General features: G+C 41.9%; 1 pseudogene; it reads right to left on the bottom strand.

The window, feature by feature from the left end:
* Positions 1-18,178: 18,178 nt before the first annotated feature.
* Positions 18,179-18,278, bottom strand: LOC127125182 (uncharacterized; annotated as a pseudogene).
* Between the last annotated feature and the right edge of the window lie 1,011 nt (positions 18,279-19,289).

The following is a 19,289-nucleotide window of genomic DNA, read 5'->3' as shown; positions in this document are numbered from 1 at the left end:
TGTGTACATGATGATATTCTTGAAAGGGTTGTTTATCCCGCGTTTCTCTTATCCTTACCCTGGCCTAGATGACACCCGTGAGTGGGGCGGGATTGAATCATTTGCAGGTACTGATGGTGACTATGGTTCAATAGGACTTATGGATATCTATCTCTGATACGTCGGAGTTCTGTCCGTGATATCTATCAGCGGGTTCCGTTTATTTCGGATCCCCGGGTTGAATTCGAGGATACTTGTTCAGAGGATTTGTTTGTCGTCCGTTCAGTGGATTTCCTTGATGATAGTGATATATCCCCCGATTTCGTTTATTTCGGAACTCCCCAAGTTGGATTTATGGTTACTCGGGCCCTCAGATGATTGTAATCAGTTCAGAGACAGAGCCCAGTACAGTTGATCCTCAGATGACTTGGAAGATGGCACAGTGACCTGCCTACATGCATTTTGCATCATTCCCATTTCGCATTCATCTGCATTCCACCCATGTCTATCCGTACTCAGGGTCCATTTTTGATTGAGATTCTGGTCGAGAGACATCCTGATGTCAGAATGTTATTGATGAAATATTGTCCGTCTCGATGAAGCCAGAATCAGAGGACAGAATATTCCTAGTACGAATAGACATTGCATGTGTGAGTCATATTAACCTGTTTTCTATTTTGTAGGTGTCAGTATCTAACCGGTGCACATAGCTATCCCGCTCAGACATACCAGACGCAACAAACCCAGACTGATGAATCCACCCAACACCGACATTCTCGAATTGAAAGAGATGATGAGAGAGTTGTTCAAAGTCGTGCAAGGGCTCGCCTTGGGGCAGAAAGCAATTGCTGAGAGGTTGGAGAGTATTGAAAATTGGCTAAGGATGGAGAAAGTTCAGGGAAAGGCTCCGTCACCCGTAGTAAAAAAACCCTATGGCGCTGTAGTAAAAAAGCCCTCTGGCAGTGGTCAGCTCAAGAAGAAGGTTGAATCAAGTGGTGTGCAGGCCAAAAAGGGGCACAGTAAGGATCGTTACCACCCTTATGCTGTCACTGTAACCACTCCTTTTGGTGATCCACCTGTACAACAGCAACAACCGCTACCTCAACAAAAAGCACAGAAAGCTAAGGGCCAAGTGAAGAAGGGGACGATGGACCGTCAGTTTGATAAGCCACTCGTGACTTATACCCTTTTGTTCAAGAGGTTGAGGGATCTTGGGTTAGTTCGGCCAAGGATATTGGTTCCTGTAGAACTGCATCGGAGGCCTGCAAACTACAATGAGAATGCCAGGTGCGAGTTCCATTCTGGGGCACCCGGACATAACATTGAGGGTTGTAGAGCTTTTAAGCATGCCGTCCAAGATATGGTGGATTCTAAGGCCATCAGTTTGGCACCGATACTGAATGATAATGCTAACCCCGTGCCGATGCATGGTCCTGTAGGGGTGAGCGTGATGTCAAAGGACAAGAGAAAAATGGAGGAAACGAATGGGGATCAGTTAAAAACTCCCATGGCTGTGGTCCAGAAGCATCTGATGAAGAGTGGAGCTTTCCCTGGTGGCGATAATTGTTGTGCGGCCGTCGCCACAAATGGGCGTGTAGTGATGGGGGAAACAATCCAGAGAATGATGGAAGTAGAGATGGACAGTGAAAAATGTGAAACACCAAGTCAGGCAGTTGGAACCGTCAAGGTGGAGAACGTCATTCTTGCTGAGAAAGAGAAGAAGCTGTCCATTTCTTCTTACAAACAGGCCATGGAAGTGGTGAAGAACGGAGAAGCCCTATGCTGGGGAAAGATCATAGACATTGTGGTGAAAGCAGATATGTTCGGGGTTGGCTATCAGCCAGGCCAAGACTCGTCTGAACCGAACAGAGGACGTCGTCAACCGTTCACATTCGTCAGTGCCGGAATGCTGGATCCAGGTCATGCCTATGCAGTGGGTGAAGAGATTGACAGTGACTGCGAGCTTGATTCGTGGATAAGATCGTGCGTACCAGGAAACTGGAAAGCCTCAAAGATCATCACCGTCACTCATCATGAAGAGTAGTATTTCTGTTTTTCAATTCTGTTTGCATGAAAGCCATACGTTTTGCCCGAAACGTAATGGTCCATTGTAAGGGCCACCTCATGTGTTTCATTTTGCAACATTTTGCATCATTAATAAATGGATGTTTTTGTGATTAAAAGTGGTGCTCCCTGTCTTTCATTTCTGTTTGCAGTTGTTAAAAAATAAACAAATAAAAATGGCAATGTTTATTTTCATTTTTCTTTCCTTTTGATTTGTCTTGTTCCGACCTCAAAAGTGACTATCCTCCGGATCTCATTGATAACAATTCGGTTACACCTCTGTATGACTTCGACAATCTGATCTATCATGCCGAAGAAGAAGGCGAAGAAGATTGTGATCTGTTGGGATTAGCCAGGTTGTTGAAACAAGAGGAGTAGGTGATTCAACCGCACGAGGAGCGATTCAAGATTGTTAATCCAGGCACCGCCGAAGTCAGAAAAAAGTGAAAGTTAGGGCCGCTTCAGAGGCAGATGTCAAGAGCAGAATGGTAGCCTTACTGAAAGAGTATGTCGATATCTTCGCCCGGTCTTATCACAATATGCCAGGGTGGAATACCAATGTTGTGGTGCACAAACTACCATTGAGAGAAGATTGTCCTCCAGTGAAGCAGAAGCCGGTGCCGAAAAAGGATGAGAAGGTGAGAATGTGTATGGACTACCGGTATTTGAACAAGAGCTATCCCGAAGGATGATTTCCCATTACCTCACGTCAATGTGTGGGTAGATAATGCAGCTCAGTTCTCGGTGTTTTCCTTCATTGATGGTTCTTCTGGCTACATTGTTGAGTTTTTTTGTGAGGGCTCACATGAACCCTGAAAGGATAGCTTGCTTGGTATTCCACTTTATTTGTGGGATACCATTTGGAGATTTATTCCGATTACCTGTATTGACTTGCTTTCTTTGATGGTGCCAGCTTGAGAGATCTCCGGGTTTCTTATTTCTTTAGTTGCTGTTACTTCGGATCTTTATCCGTACGGTAGACCTTTTTGATCCTTTATTTTTCCCGCATTTTACCGTTTTCTTAGCTGGAAGACCTCGATAGGAGGCAATGTTTTTGTGTGTTTATTTTTTGTGCCTAAAGACCTCCATGAAGAGGCAATTGACAGATAAAAGGGATTAGTAGTCAATCCCCCGTTATTCAGTGCGTCGTTCTTTAAGATCACACTACGTGTCGATGCTTCAGAACAAAAGCCCAAGATCTTTTGTTCGGTCGGTCAGTGGAGAGGGATCCATCTTTCTGAACCCCCATGCCTTGTCATGAGCTCACCCTCTCCGGGGTTAACAGCTATGAGGTCTTATCCTCATTACCCTCTGATCTGCTCACCCTGACGTTCAATGTCAATGGTTAAGAGCCCGTTTGATTACCTTTCCATGACTTGTTTGTCGAGGTTGATATGACCCCTCTTGACTAAAGCCCTACCCCTGCGTGTTTGAGCCCCTTTGTTGGCGTGTTTACTTTATGCATGTTTGTTTTATATGGTTTGATAGTCTCCCGTTTGCATGTTTATTAAGGTAGCGCGGTTCCTTCGTCTAGGACTGCCTTTTTACATGAGCATCCCTAAAACACCCCAACTCATTGATTTTTCTTCTCCTAAGAACACGTTTACTCCTTCTACTACAGGCGAGTAAGTCTCCAAAGGTCGAGCATCCGGTAGATTGCGTAGTAACGTCGTTCACCCCAAAACACAACCCAACCCCGTAGTTAGCCGAACTACGGCTTGCTCTGATTCTCATTCCAGATGAGATACGTAAGCATAAGACGCGACGTCTTACCGAGCACATATCCCCCTAACCCATAGCCTGCCGAGCTACGAAGACTCTAATTCTCATATTCAGATGAGATACGTATGCAGTGGATGCGACATCCGTGCGAGTCATTCTCTTTAAACCCCTTTTTAGTAAATAGTACATTAGATAAACCCACACCCTTTAAACAAGAATAACAAAAGTGGATCCCGTAGAGTACTACGGATGCGTAGGGGTGCTAATACCTTCCCTTCGCATAATCGACTCTCGAACCCAAGATTTGGTTGCGAGACCTTGTCTTTTCCTTTCCTTTCTCCCAGGTTTACTTCGAGCGTTTCCTTTCCCTCCTTTGGGATAAATAACGCACGGTGGCGACTCTTCTGTCATTTCTTTTTTCGCCGGTTGTTTTTTTCGCAGGTTACGACAGCTGGCGACTCTGCTGAGGACCCTGTTTTCCCTAAGCGAGTCCCTCCTAGCTTTTGTAGGTTGCTTGTTTGTTGGGTGTTTATCCTTTTGTACAGTTATTTATTTTCAGCCTTTACCTGCTATATCTTATTGCATTGTGTACATATGATTGTCGTATCTGCTGGTTCTGTTTGTTGGGGTGGGATGTTTTATGAGAGATAATCCCATTACCCAAGCTTGAGTGTACACACAGGTTATAGAGCGGATAGTCATGAGGCTTGCGTGGCGTGTTGCTACGTTAAGTCGTTCATGAAGAGCCACACCCAGACGAGGTTTCTTTTGGATATATTCTGTTCTATGGGTGTTCCATAACGACATGATGTTCCTCTAGAAATCGTCGACTCTGGTGACCATTTCCCGAGAACTCATTCGAGGCCTCTCCTCTGAGACGTGATTATGTTAGCTCTGGTGGGCGCATTCTCGCTGATCAATCCGAGGACCCCGAGACTGGGAACTTGCTATTAGGATGTCCTGTTGAGGGGAGTCAGCGGAGGTCTTTTTATCCCGTAATAATTCCAAACCTTCAGTGGTAAACGTATTATTCTCGACTGAAGGGCTGAAGTTGACGAACTTCTGTTCTTAGAACCTACCAGTGAGGGCGGGCTAAATTCAGGAAACCTTAACCTTCAACCAACCCGGTTTTCTGGGAGAGCTTTCATCTTGTATTATATTCTTCAGTGGGGTTTCTCTTCAGACAGTGCAACCTGACAGATGTTCAAGCGGATCCAGCAATCCTGATTGACATGCTTTTGCATTGCATAACATCATCTGCATATTTGCATCCAACATCTCATGCTTATTCATTTGCGGGGTATTCCCTTTTTAAGGGGGGTGCCTTTAAATTGAATAAGTAGCGCATCGCATACCATGCATACTAACCCTTGTTTGTTTTGCAGGTGTCACTGCAGTGTCTCATCTTTGTTCTCTGTCTCAGGCATTATTGGTCTCAAGCGAGTCCACAGGTACCCGACCAAGGAAAATCGTCCGCAACTAGCGATGGACCAGGTACAGAAAGAGCTGGCTGATATGCGTGAAAGGATGGATTGGTTCATGACATTGATGACTGGTATGGCAGAAGGCCAGGAAAAGCTGAGGGAATTGGTTGAGCAATCGAGGCCCGATCTAGAGGTGGAGATACCAAATGCTGGGGAAAACTCTGGTAACCCTGGGAACATTGATGACCCTGTGAACACTGGTAACGCGAATGCTGATGGAAACTCGGGTAATGTTGGCAACACGGGGAATGTTGGAAATGGTATTGGCGGAAGGTACAATGTGAATCAAGGAATTCGGATTAACGGGCGCCCCGTTACTGAAGATTATCAGTATGATCAATTCTCTTTGCACGACGAAGCCCACGAGACCACTCGCCGTATGGATGAGCTTGCTGAGAAGCTCAAATCTTTGAAGTCTCAAAATTCCTTAGGTTTTGATGTCACAAATCTTGGTCTGGTTCAGGGAGTAAGGATCCCTCACAAGTTCAAACCCCCTACTTTTGAGAAATACAACGGGGCTTCTTGCCGACGCACTCATCTCCAATCTTATATGGGAAGGTTGGGAGCTCATACGGAAGATGAAAAGCTGTGGATGTACTACTTTGAAGACAGTCTAACTGAAGCTTCTCGTGAATGGTATTCTCATTTGTCTCGTACTACCATCAAGAGCTGGAAAGACTTGGCAGAGGCTTCTCTAACGACTCACGCGGTGGCGCCGCCACAAAAACACCAAACTTATATCATTCGATTCATCTTTCAACGAGGATTCCAAATATGCTATCAATTCAACCTAATTCCTTCTAGATTTTTCAGATCGAAGGGAAACATTTTTGAGATCCAAACTTTCATTCCACACCAAATCCTTAATACTCACTCATTTTCAAATCTAAACATATATCCATGCTCTACTCATCAAGATCTACAGTTCTATATCATGAAATCAGCAAAAGGAGAGATCGAAATTGAAGTCACCTTGAAGTGCAGCTCTTTGAAATCGTGTTCTCTCAAGCTCTACAGCTCCAAATCTTCTCCTATGATATTCCTATGAAGCTTTAAGCAAAAATGAACGGTTGAATCCTCTTGAATCTACTTCAATTTCCAAATCCGATTCCATGTTCATGCTCTTGTACTGCTTGATTCCTTGATGAATTGCACCAAATAGTGGACGAATCTTGCTCAGTGAAGCACCAGGAACAAAAATATGCAATGATCTTTGAGAATTGTGTGAGAAAAATGAAGATTCGAAGAGAGAGAATTTTGAGAGAGTTCTTGAATTTTGATCTGAAAATTGTTGTTATGGCAGTTATGATTAGGGTTTTGGTATTTATATCCCTTGCTAATGACAATGCTAATCCTATTTTCCATTAGTTAATCATGATTAGTGAGATATGAAGCAACTTGCCAAAATGCAAATTAAGCTCTCCTTGCCATAATACACGTGCACCTCCTCATGTTATGATTGGAATTCACTCAAGAGAAACCAATGGTCATGATTTGAAGATCAATTTGCTTGCATCTTAAGCCAAGAATGAATGTTGAATATTTTCTTCAATTTGCACATGTGTGAAATAATGAACGTACAAGCCTCTCTCATGCATGGCAATGGCTCATTTTGAGATGTCTTGAACATGAGAAGCATTTTTCCAAAAGAATGAACCAATTTGGAGCATTAGATCAAAAGTTATGCCATTTTGAATTTCCATGCACACTTTGCGATCAAATGCCCATAACTTCTCAACCATTCATCATATGGACATGAATTAGGTCTTTTTGGAAAGGGGAGACAAAAATCTACAACTTTCATGTTCACCAAAAATCCATTTGAAACTTATTTTACATTGACAAGTCAAGTTGAAAGTGGACCAAAAACTTGCCAAATTTGGAAACTTTGAATTATAGGTCATTTTCCATTTTTAGTAACTTTTTTCATGACCTTTGAATCTTCAATATGGATGTTTAGAATGATGAATAGACCCCATTTGAACATGATTGAGGTATCTCAACTCATTTCCCCACCTCATAGCCCTCAGTTGACTGCACAGTTGACTTTTGGTCCTCAGATGACCTTGAAATGTCTTGATTAACTTGAGCCTCTACCACTTGGTGAAATTGCTTCAAAATGAAACCCTAGCTCATGTAAGCTCCTTATAATAATCATGTAGTCCTCATCCCAAGAAAATACCTCATCTCTTGCACAAAGGATCTTCTGGAAGCTCTTGACCTGGTGATTGCTTGAGCTACAAACAAAAGATGTTAGTGACATATTTTTATGCTTTTGGTTAGTAAACAAGAAAAGAAAATGATATACAATTCAAGCATGCTTGGTGATCTCAATCCACTCACAAGAGATCCCTACCCAAAGGGAAAGGGAGCCAAGATGCTCAAAGATCCTTGAGGCTATGCAATGCAATGTTATGATGCCATGAGGGATCTTAGGGACAAAATTGGGGTCTTACAGATGCCCCTATTTAATGTCATTCTAGCCGGAGAAGTGAAGGTTAAAATCTTCATCTCGACGAGGTAGAATGGGCTTAAATAATAACAAAGAGACAAATTTTGGACCCTAAGAGACCTCATAATGCAAATGTATGTATGCAAAACAAACAAACTCTGTGGGGATATGTGTCCATAAAGAAGAAAAGATCAGAAGGAATTTGATAATCCCTATGAGTTATCCACTCCATGGGGAAGAGACTCTACCGGGGATTAAAGGGATGAAAACGCGTGAGCAGGCCACGACTCAAAGCCGGGGAAAAGAGTTTCCAAAGGGAATAAATCCATTGGAAAGACTCGAGCTGACTCAAAGATGCATGTATTAGGGAATATGCCAATACAACAAAACTATCCGCAATGGATACTTCGGATAAAAAATTCGGACAAAAACCATCCACTAAGGGACTTCGCTGGGGATGTCTTAAAAAGACTCTCCTGGGGAAGCAGCGGGATGAGGTGTTACCGGTTACTGGGTAACAAGCTCAATGAGACATGTGATCTGATCACCGGTATAAGGGTGAGAGAACAACAAGCTCGGGAAGAATGAATATCTAAGACCGGTATAAGGGTGAGAGATATCAATCAACCAAATCATCTGAGGAAGACCTAAAAGGTATATCTCAACTCAGGAAAATCTGACTCCACAGGGGACTAAAGTCATAATAGGGAGCAGAAAGAAGGAACACCAGGGATACCGGTTACTGGGCATATAATAGGTGACCAACCAAAGCATGAATTGGGGAATATTCTTAAAACACTCATCATCCAAAAAGAGGGCAGAACGCAAACTCGATTATGGGATGGACATTCGATTCCAAAACAGGGATACGAATCTTACTCGACTCGGGAAGAACAAAAGGCTTCGACCAAAGAGTGCATGAGATATATTATCTATTACCGTCGGAACGTAGATAATATACTCGCATGGAAGATTATCCACAACCGGTTACTGGGTTAATAAAGGATAAATCGACCGACAGAGAAAGGCATCGGGATACCAAAACTAGGTATATAATGATGACCAAACAAGGGGAGCAACAAACATCACCGGCAAACGGTAAATAAAAGAGGACCCGCTGGGGATAAAATCGCTTAATCAGAGCAATTATCCAAAAGAAGGAGGGAATATCATTACCGAATATTGGATAATGATAACCGTCAAAGGGGGATTACATCTACCGGATACTGGGTAGAAAACCACGGAAAAGTAACCGTCATCAACTAGGATGAACAACAATGGTTAACTCTGCAAAGGGGGGAAAATAGGGTTTACAACTACCGGTATAAGGGTAGAAAACCACAAACTCCGCTGAGGATAAGGTGAATAATTATTGATTACTGAGAAATTATTCATTTACCACAGGGAAACACCAAAGACAGTTACAAGAGGCCAATTTAGGATCAAACCAAAAAGGCGAACTGAATCGAGACTCATCCTAATGAGGATATAACTCAATAGGGGAACCCATCCCAATATATGTGTTGGGAGGAAGCAGAAACAACCGTCGTCCACGAGGACATAACTCAGTGGGGAAATGGCAGGAAAGATAAACACTTTCTACTTAAAGAGGCTGACTCTATATTGAGGGATCAGACACCGACATCTGCTTGGGAAATGTATTACTAACTAGCAGAGGATAACAAACAATAGTATATGGCAAAGAATGCAACATGAATATCTGAATGTTATAATTATGCATGTATACGCGTGATTTATGTTTGATGAATGTTGACAAACAGACATATCTAACACACACAGGTCCAGGAATCAACCACCCGGTACTACATTTCAAGAGAAGGAGCCAGGATCACCGGAGAATATCCAATCTGCCGGGGATCAGAGATACCAGGAAACAGCAATGTCTCTGCAGGGGATAAATCATCACAGATAAAATCCATCACACCAATAACTCTACTGGGGATTTATCCGAGGAAACGAAGGAATACTGGGGATCAACCACCAAATACCAAACCTTCCAGAGAGGACACATCTGCTGAATAGGAAAGACCACTACTCTGCTAAAAGGAGGGGAGGTGAATAACCTCAACAAGCACTCCACTCGGTGGAATAACCCACAACACATATTCTGGGAGAAGAGGATACAGTCATGCCAGGAACATGAACAAATGTCTTACCCTGTTGGAAATTATGCCACCCTTGGGAGAGTACTGAGGATCCCTTAAGTATCCTTTCATCATTGTGAATGTTCACTTTGTTTAAAAACAATTTGTGAAAAATTTGTTTGTTTATGACAATGATATTTTCTCAATTAAAAGCATGCAAAACGTTTGTTGAATAGAAACAAACAAGAGTGCAAGTAATTAGATAAAGGCTCAAATTTATTTGATAGAATGGTAGTCTGCAAATGGCAAGACTCCATAGATCTTTACAAATTTGAAATTGGTGATATATATTGGAAAAGGGCTACATTGAACATAATGACCATTTCTCCACCAATTCTGAATTCGATGTATTTGAATCTTCAGTTGATGATGACTGAGCGAGAATCTCTGACGAATGACAGTCGTAGAACAAAGTCTTGTCAGGACGCAGTTACTTGCCAAATCCCTAATTTTTGCCTAGATTGCCCCAGGATGAGGTACTCAATCTAGCGGGATGCATATATTCATTTTTTATGTCTCTTATTTTTGCCTGGATCGCCCTTTCGGGTTTTCAATCCACCGAGGCGCTCATTTTTGCCTAAGCCGCCCTTTCGGGTTTTCAACTTAGCAAGCTATTCTGTTTTTATTTTTAGGCGAAGTATTTCTTGACTGCATCTGAATTCACAGGACGAGTGAAATCCTCCCCATCCATAGTTGTAAGTATCAAAGCACTGCCTGAAAAGGCTCTCTTAACAACATATGGACCTTCATAGTTTGGAGTCCACTTGCCCCTGGAATCGGGCGCGAAAGACAAGACCTTCTTGAGCACGAGGTTTCCCTATCGGAACACACGAGGCTTGACCTTCTTATCAAAAGCCTTCTTCATTCTCTGTTGATACAACTGACCATGAGACATGCCAGTCAATCTCTTTTCTTCAATCAAATTCAGCTGGTCATAGCGACTCTGAACCCATTCAGCCTCAGTCAACTTGGCCTCCATCAAGACTCTCATTGATGGGATCTCCACCTCTACTGGGAGTACGGCCTCCATGCCATAAACAAGAGAGAAAGGGGTTGCCCCTGTTGAAGTGCGGACAGATGTACGATATCCATGCAAAGGAAATGGCAGCATCTCATGCCAATCTTTGTACGTAACAACCATTTTCTGGATAATCTTCTTGAACTCGCTACACATCTCTTTCATCATCTTGTTATTCAAGTTAGATCCATTATCAGTAATGATCTTATCTGGCACACCATAACGGAATATGAGTTGATTCTTGATAAACTTCACGACTACCTGCCTGGTCACATTTACATATGACGCTGCTTCAACCCACTTAGTGAAGTAATCAATTGCTACGAGAATAAACCTGTGTCCATTGGATGCTTTCGGCTCTATCATGCCAATCATGTCAATTCCCCACATGGAGAAAGTCCATGGTGATGAAATCACATTCAGAAGTGTCGGGGGAATATGAATCTTATCCGCATAAATCTGACACTTATGGCATTTCTTCACATATTTGCAGCAGTCAGACTCCATTGTCAGCCAATAGTAGCCTGCCCTCAACATCTTTCTAGCCATGGCATGTCCATTGGAATGGGTACCAAATGAACCTTCATGGACCTCAGCCATCAACAGGTCTGCTTCGTGTCTATCCATGCATCTGAGCATAACCATGTCAAAATTTCTCTTATAAAGCATTTCGCCATTGAGGTAGAAATTGCCTGACAATCTCCTCAAAGTTTTCCTATCTTTCAACAGATGCCCCAGGCGGGTAAATCTGACTCTGAAGGAAACACTTGATGTCATAATACCATGGCTTATCATCTTTTACTTCTTCAACTGCAAATACATGAGCTGGTCTATCCAAGCGCATCACGGTGATATTGGGAACTTCATTCCACAGTTTAACCACAATCATCGAGGCAAGCGTAGCAAGAGCGTCTGCCATCCGATTCTCATCTCGAGGAATATGATAAAAGTCAACCTCAGTAAAGAACGTTGAAATCCTCCTCGAATAATCTCTATATGGAATAAGACCAAGCTGATTCGTTTCCCATTCACCCTTAATCTGATTGACAACGAGGGCCGAATCACCATAAACATCTAGATGCTTGATCCTAAGATCAATGCATTCCTCCAATCCCATAATGCAGGCCTCATACTCAACCATATTATTCGTGCATTTGAAAGTTAGCCTTGCTGTAAAGGGAATATGTGTGCCCTGAGGAGTAATAATTACTGCCCCAATACCATTTCCGTACTGATTTTCAGCGCCATCATATATCATACTCCATCTGGAACCAGGCTCTGGCCCTTCATTGAGTGTAGGCTCATCATAATCTTTGATCTTCAAATACAGAATCTCCTCATCCGGGAAATCATACTGAACTGACTAATAATCCTTAATCGGTTGATGTGCCAAGTGGTCAACCAAGATACTACCTTTAATAGCCTTCTGAGCTCGATACTCAATATCATACTCAGATAACAACATCTGCCAACGGGAAATCCTCCCAATTAAAGCAGGCTTCTCAAATATATACTTGATTGGATCCATTCTGGATATCAACCAAGTTGTATGATTTATCATATACTGGCGTAAATGCTTAGCGGCCCAAACCAAAGCACAGCATGTCTTTTCAAGCATTGAGTACCGAGACTCACAATCAGTGAACTTCTTACTTAGGTAGTAGATGGCATACTCCTTCTTCCCTGATTCATCTTGCTGGCCAAGTACACAACCCATCGAGTCTTCAAGAACTGTCAGATACATGATCAAGGGTCTTCCTTCCAAAGGCGGAGACAGGATTGGAGGTTCAGACAGATACTCTTTGATACTATCGAAAGCTTTCTGGCAATCCTCGATCCAATCATGGGACTGATCTTTCCGGAGGAGCTTGAATATCGGCGCACATGTGGCAGTCATGTGGGATATGAATCTGGAAATATAATTCAAGCGGCCAAGAAAACCTTAGACTTGCTTCTCAGTTTTCGGCGTAGGCATCTCTTGTATTGCTTTGACCTTTGCAGGATCAAGCTCAATACCTCTTTCGCTGACAATAAAGCCCAATAACTTGCCAGAACGGACTCCAAATGTACACTTGTTGGGATTCAGACGAAGCTTATACTTCCTCAAAAGCTGAAAAAGCTTCAACAGGTGCTCTACATGTCCAACTTCCGTTCTTGACTTAGCAATCATATCATCAACATATACCTCAATCTCCTTGTGCATCATATCATGGAACAGGGTCGTCATAGCTCGTTGATACGTGGCTCCGGCGTTCTTCAAACCGAAGGGCATCACTCGATAACAGAATGTTCCCCAAGGTGTGATGAATGTTGTCTTCTCCATATCCTCGGGTGCCATCTTAATCTGATTATATCCGGAAAATCCATCCATAAATGAGAAGACATTGAATTTAGTTGTATTATCTACCAACATATCAATATGTGGTAGAGGGAAATCATCTTTCGGACTAGCTTTATTCAAATCTCTATAATCCACACACATCCGGACTTTTCCGTCTTTCTTAGGCACGGGCACAATATTGGCCACCCATTGAGGATATGTAGAAGTCACCAGAAACCCTGCATCAATTTGCTTCTGAACCTCCTCTTTGATCTTCACTGCCATATCAGGATGAGTTCTTCTGAGCTTCTGTTTCACAGGCACGCACTCAGGCTTCAAGGGTAGGAAATGTTGCACAATATATGTATCTAGACCTGGCATGTCTTCATACGACCAAGCAAAGATATCGACATATTCTCGTAGCAATTCAATCAACCCCTTCTTAACAGTTTCTTCTAGGAGTGCCCCAATCTTCACTTCTCGCATATAATCTTCAGACCCCAAGTTGACTGTTTCCAGATTCTCAAGATGCGGCTGAATGATCTTCTCTTCATGCTCAAGTAGACAGATGATCTCATCAGGAATCTCTTCAACATTATCTTCCTCTGCCTCAAATACAGGGAACTCAAAATTGGGAGATGGTGTCGGATCATTATGTTCAATGGGTTTGATCAACCTGCATAATGATTTTGGATATGAAAAGCTTTTAGAAATCAAACAAGGCAAATCATTATGCAGATGAAAAGATTGATTTTATTCTATTTTTAGGGTTTTATGTGATCACCAATTTCATGCAAAAACGAAAAGGGAAAATAATTGGAAAAACAAACATTTAACATGAACTTATTGAATGAAAAAATCATTGTATTTATGTTGCCAACAATGTCATCACTCCTCCTTTTGGCATGGGAGAAGGGTTTTTAAATAAAGTGATCATTACATGGACTTGTGGATAACTGTAGGAACATCCACAGTGACCCAATTGTTGCAGACCCCTCTAGGGATGATGAAATTGCCAGAATCCTCTGCATCCTCTTCCAAGACAGAAGCAGCTTCCTCCTCCTGACCAGTGTGGATAAAACCTCCACTCTTGAATAATCCTTTCTCATTGAAAACCCCAGAAGAAAAGCCAATGCCATCCCGGGACTTATTGTCTTCCAGCTCAATCATTTTTCCTAGACCAGCAATTGCACCACACTTAATGGCCAACTTCGCATCTTTGTAGGAAGCAAATGAAGGAGTTCTCTTCTCAACAGGCTCAGCTATAGATAAAGCTTGGAAAAGAGTTCCAACTTCATCTTCAGCATTTATGTATGAGAAGGAAGATAAGTGGCTAACCAGGAGAGCCTTTTCTCCCCCTACCACTACCAATTTCCTATTCTTCACAAATTTCAGCTTCTAGTGTAGGGTGGATGTCACGGCGCCAACCTCGTGAATCCATGGTCTGCCTAGGAGACATCTGTACGATGGGTGAATGTCCATAACCTGGAAGGTAATTTGGAAATCACTTGGTCCAATCTTGATTGGGAGATCAACTTCCCCAATCACAGTCTTTCGAGACCCATCAAAAGCTTTCACAACTACCCCACTCTGCCTCATGGGAGGCCCTTGATAAGACAGTTTTGAGAGAGTGGTTTTTGGCAATACATTCAGGGATGACCCAGTGTCCATCAGCACATTGGACATGGCGTCGTCTTTACAATTCATGGATATATGTAAAGCCAAGTTGTGGTCTCTTCCCTCCTCAGGGAGATCAGAGCCACAAAAACTCAAATTGTTACAAGCAGTAATGTTTGCAACAATGCTATCGAACTGTTCTATAGTGACATCATGATCTACATATGCCACATCCAAAACTTTCTGCAGAGCCTCTCTATGTGGTTCTGAATTCAGGAGTAATGATAACACAGATATCTTGGATGGCGTTTGTAGAAGCTGGTCTACAACATTGTACTCACTCTTCTTGATGAGCCTCACCATCTCATCGCAGTCTTCTTTCACATTGCCGCTAGGGCCAACAGAAGTAGGAGTTTTAGTACAGAGGAGGGCTTAACAATAGGTGCCGGATTCGGGGTGTTTACAGCATTCCCAATCGAGCGTTCAACAAAATCAACCTTAGCCTGGGGCTTCGGTGGTGCTGAAAACACAAGACCGCTACGGGTCAAACCACTTACGTCAACAATATTCACAACAGAGGAGGATGGCAAAGTCACCTCTTTCCCATCTTCTACAGCAACAACGTTGTAACGAAAGGGAATTGCCTTTTCAGAAGAATATGGTACTGGATCGGCAGGCTTAATGATCAGGGAAGGGGAAACCTTCTGCTTGCTACCGTCGTACTTAACGATAACAGGCTCGGGCATCCGGAATACTGGGGAAATTACGTTGACCTCTGGCTCATCTTCGTCAACACTCCTATTCTGAAGAATCTCAATAACGCCTTCATCTAGCATTTCCTGAAGATCTTTGCGCACCTGGTGACAACCCAATCGGTTAACAGGGCAGATTCAACATCTATCATGATCGTGTTCAAAATGACTGTACTCGCATAGCAAACGATGCAACTCGACCAACGACTGTCGAATATGACTGACATACTGATAACATGAAATAATATCACATTCTTGGACTCGATTTAATTAAATTATATTATTATTCGCTTTAATTTATTTCATTTTATTCGATACTACTGGGTATTTTTCCTTCTATTTATCTCAGGTAGCTTATTTGAAGCATAAGTGAAAAAGGAAGAAAAGGAGGTGCAAAAAGGAATGAAGAGAAGCAATTTCACTAAAGCCCAGCCCAAAGCTACAAGCCATGAGCGTTGAGCCTGTGATGAGCGCCACACAAGGTGTGACGAGCGTCACGCCCTGCTGCCTTGTGTTACGAGCGTAACACATGGTGTGACGGACGTCACACCATTCTCCTATATTTTTGGCTTCAGAAACGCAACAGAGCCACGTTGAAGCCTATTATTTCGTTTGACTCTTGGAACGTGAGGATTTTACACGGAAAGCTTTGGAAACCGTTACAAAGTGGACTAGTATAAATAGTCACTTCCTCCCAACCCTAAAGGATCTCTCTTCTTCGTTCTTTTTTCTTTTTCGGTCATGCAAGCATACTTTACAGCATTACCTTTTTTACAATTTTTACTTTATTTGCAATTTTTATTTTCTTTTCCAGTCAATATTTCAGCACTTAATTAATTTTTCACACAATAGTTTCTACACTGGAAACTATTGTGTATCTTTTACTGGATCTAACCTTACGTTAGATCCTAGATTTTTATTCCTTCACTTTTTATTTTCATGTCCGATTGAAGAATTCAAGAACAAACCCAACCGGTCTGTGGTGGAGTGTTCAAGATTGCCATTAATTATTCAGGTTCTTTAATTATTGTTTGAATTTATATATGCCCTGCATTATTGTTTATTTATATTGTTTGCCTGAGATGGATTTCTTTAAGCATGATGATTGTTTAGATCTGTTTAGCATGTCCGACTAATTTATTTAGGTATCGGTATGTAAAGTAAGCGGAATGAAGGTATCAAAACTAAGTTGGTTTAATTACGTTCCAAAACAAAATCACTCTTTTTATGGTCTCAATTTACAGGTTTAATACCTAGGTTTTTGTACGAGAGTAAAAGACTAAAGAAGTTAAAATCAATACAACGAAAGTTTGAGTTTTGAATTGGACGGTGTAAATTGGACATTATATCCAGATCAGGGCGAAAGCAATTTTTAGAGTTAATTAAATTCAAATCTTTTTCAAAAAGTATTTTTAAAAGTTAAATGTGAGGACGAGACTTAAGCATTTGAATTTAATTATATAATCTAAGTCAACAGAGCGAGAGTTTGAGACGAGGGTGTTTAAACGATTAGTATTTTCTTAAAAAGAGTTTCTATAGATTCTATTGTTTTCAAAAAGTGATTTTGGACTTAACTAATAAGTGACAGCTACGTTAATTTAAAGTCATGGTCTATTCAATAGAGCGAGAGTTTGAGAGAAGACTTTTAATCAATGGTGTCCACTGAAAAGATTTATTTTAAAACCAAGAAACCAACGAAGACTTGATTCCCTAATTACGACGAACTACATACCGATATCCGCTTAATTGATATTTAACCTAGATCTTATTTTAGTTTCAACTTTTCCCCCAAACAATCAAAGTATCATCCGCCTTAGCTTTACGAAGTAACCTTAGAAAACGGTATATCGATTCATAAGTCCCTGCGGGATCGATATCTTTTAAAACTACGCGATAGAACTGTGCACTTGCAGTTAGTACCCCAATTGACTCATAAAGTCGCGATCAAGTTTTTGGCGCCGTTGCCGGAGCCTTTTATTTAGTCGATATCGTAACTCTTCTGTTACGCTGTAGAGACTAAGGCAATTTTTATTTCTTCTTTTTTCGTTGATTTGTATGCCACACACTCGCTCACAAGGCAAGCCGTTTTACTTACGAATCAACGATATCGAACTATATCTCCGAGTTTTACGAAGAATTCGGGAATATCGTGCTTCAAATAATCTCCCTCCTATCGAAATTCCTGATCTCAAAAATCTTCTTCCTTCACCGATATCCGAGATGGCAGAACCAGCTCGTGCTCTTCGAGATTACGCCGCTCCATCGCAAGATGAGCCGCATTCGAGTATTGCTCCAACCGCAATCGAAGCAAACAACTTCGAACTTAAGCCTTCGCTGCTACAGGCAGTGCAACAGAATCAATTCTCTGGAAATCCCACCGAGGATCCAAACCTTCATTTATCCGTATTTGTCCAATACGCTGATACTGTTAAAGCTAATGGTGTCACTTCAGAGGCAATTCGACTTCGTCTTTTTCCTTTCTCGTTAAGAGATAAAGCTAGAAGATGGCTTCAGTCTCTTCCTTCCAACTCAGTCACAACATGGAATGAGTTGAAGAAAGTCTTTCTTGCCTGATATTTTCCTCCGAGCAAAACAGCTATGTTGCGAGCCCAGATAAATGGATTTAAACAGAAAGATAACGAGTCTCTTTTCGAAGCATGGGAAAGATACAAAGACATGATGAGACTTTGTCCACACCATGGTTTAGAGGACTGGTTAGTGATTCATACCTTCTATAATGGTCTCTTGTACAACACAAGGTTAACAATAGACGCCGCAGCAGGTGGTGCACTTATGGATAAACCTTATGCCGATGCTTATCAACTTATCGAAAGCATGGCCCAAAACCATTATCAGTGGGGAAGCGACCGAGCAATGGTAGAGAAACCTCAAACGAAAAGTGGCATGTACGAGATAAGTAGCCTTGATCATGTTCATGCAAAAGTGGAAGCCCTTGCCCAGAAAATTGAAAGTTTAAATGTATCACCTCAAACCACCGTGGTTGCCGCAACTCAGAATTGCGAAGTCTGTGGAATCCAAGGTCACACTCTTGCAGATTGTCAACTCTTAACAGGAATCCAAGCAGAGCAAGTGAATTATGCTCAAGGAAATCCCTACTCGCACACCTATAACTCAAACTGGAAGAATCATCCTAATTTTTCATATAAGAGTAATAATGCTTTATACGCACCAGGACAAGCTCCAAATCAAGCCCCAGCTATACCTCCTGGATATCAAAAGCCGACCCCATCTACACCTAACAATAATGTTCCTAGGAAATCCAACTTGGAAATAATGATGGAGAACTTCATAGCTTCTCAACAACAAACCAATAAAGATTTCTTAAACCAGAATATACACACTAGCGAACAAATCAAACAACTAGCAAGTAAAGTAGATGCCCTGGCTACCCATAACAAAATGCTGGAAACACAAATATCACAAGTAGCTCAACAACAAGCGCCTACTGCTGCCCCAACTGGTACATTTCCTGGACAGCCCCAACCTAACCCGAAAAGCCACGCTCATGCAATCATACTAAGAAGTGGAACGGAAGTGGAAGGACCACTAGATCCAAGAACTGAAAACCAAAACTCTAAAAAGTCAACTGAGGAAGAAAGTACACCTAAGGAAAAGGAAGAGAGTAATAAGGAAACCGTAGAAAAGAAAGAACCTTATGTACCTCCACCACCTTATAAACCACCTATCCCTTACCC

This window comes from Lathyrus oleraceus, chromosome 2 (genome assembly GCF_024323335.1).
Source record: "Lathyrus oleraceus cultivar Zhongwan6 chromosome 2, CAAS_Psat_ZW6_1.0, whole genome shotgun sequence".
Classification (NCBI taxonomy): Eukaryota; Viridiplantae; Streptophyta; class Magnoliopsida; order Fabales; family Fabaceae; genus Lathyrus; species Lathyrus oleraceus.
The sequence above is the reverse complement of the archived record's forward strand: the minus strand, read 5'-3'. Positions and strand labels throughout refer to the sequence as shown.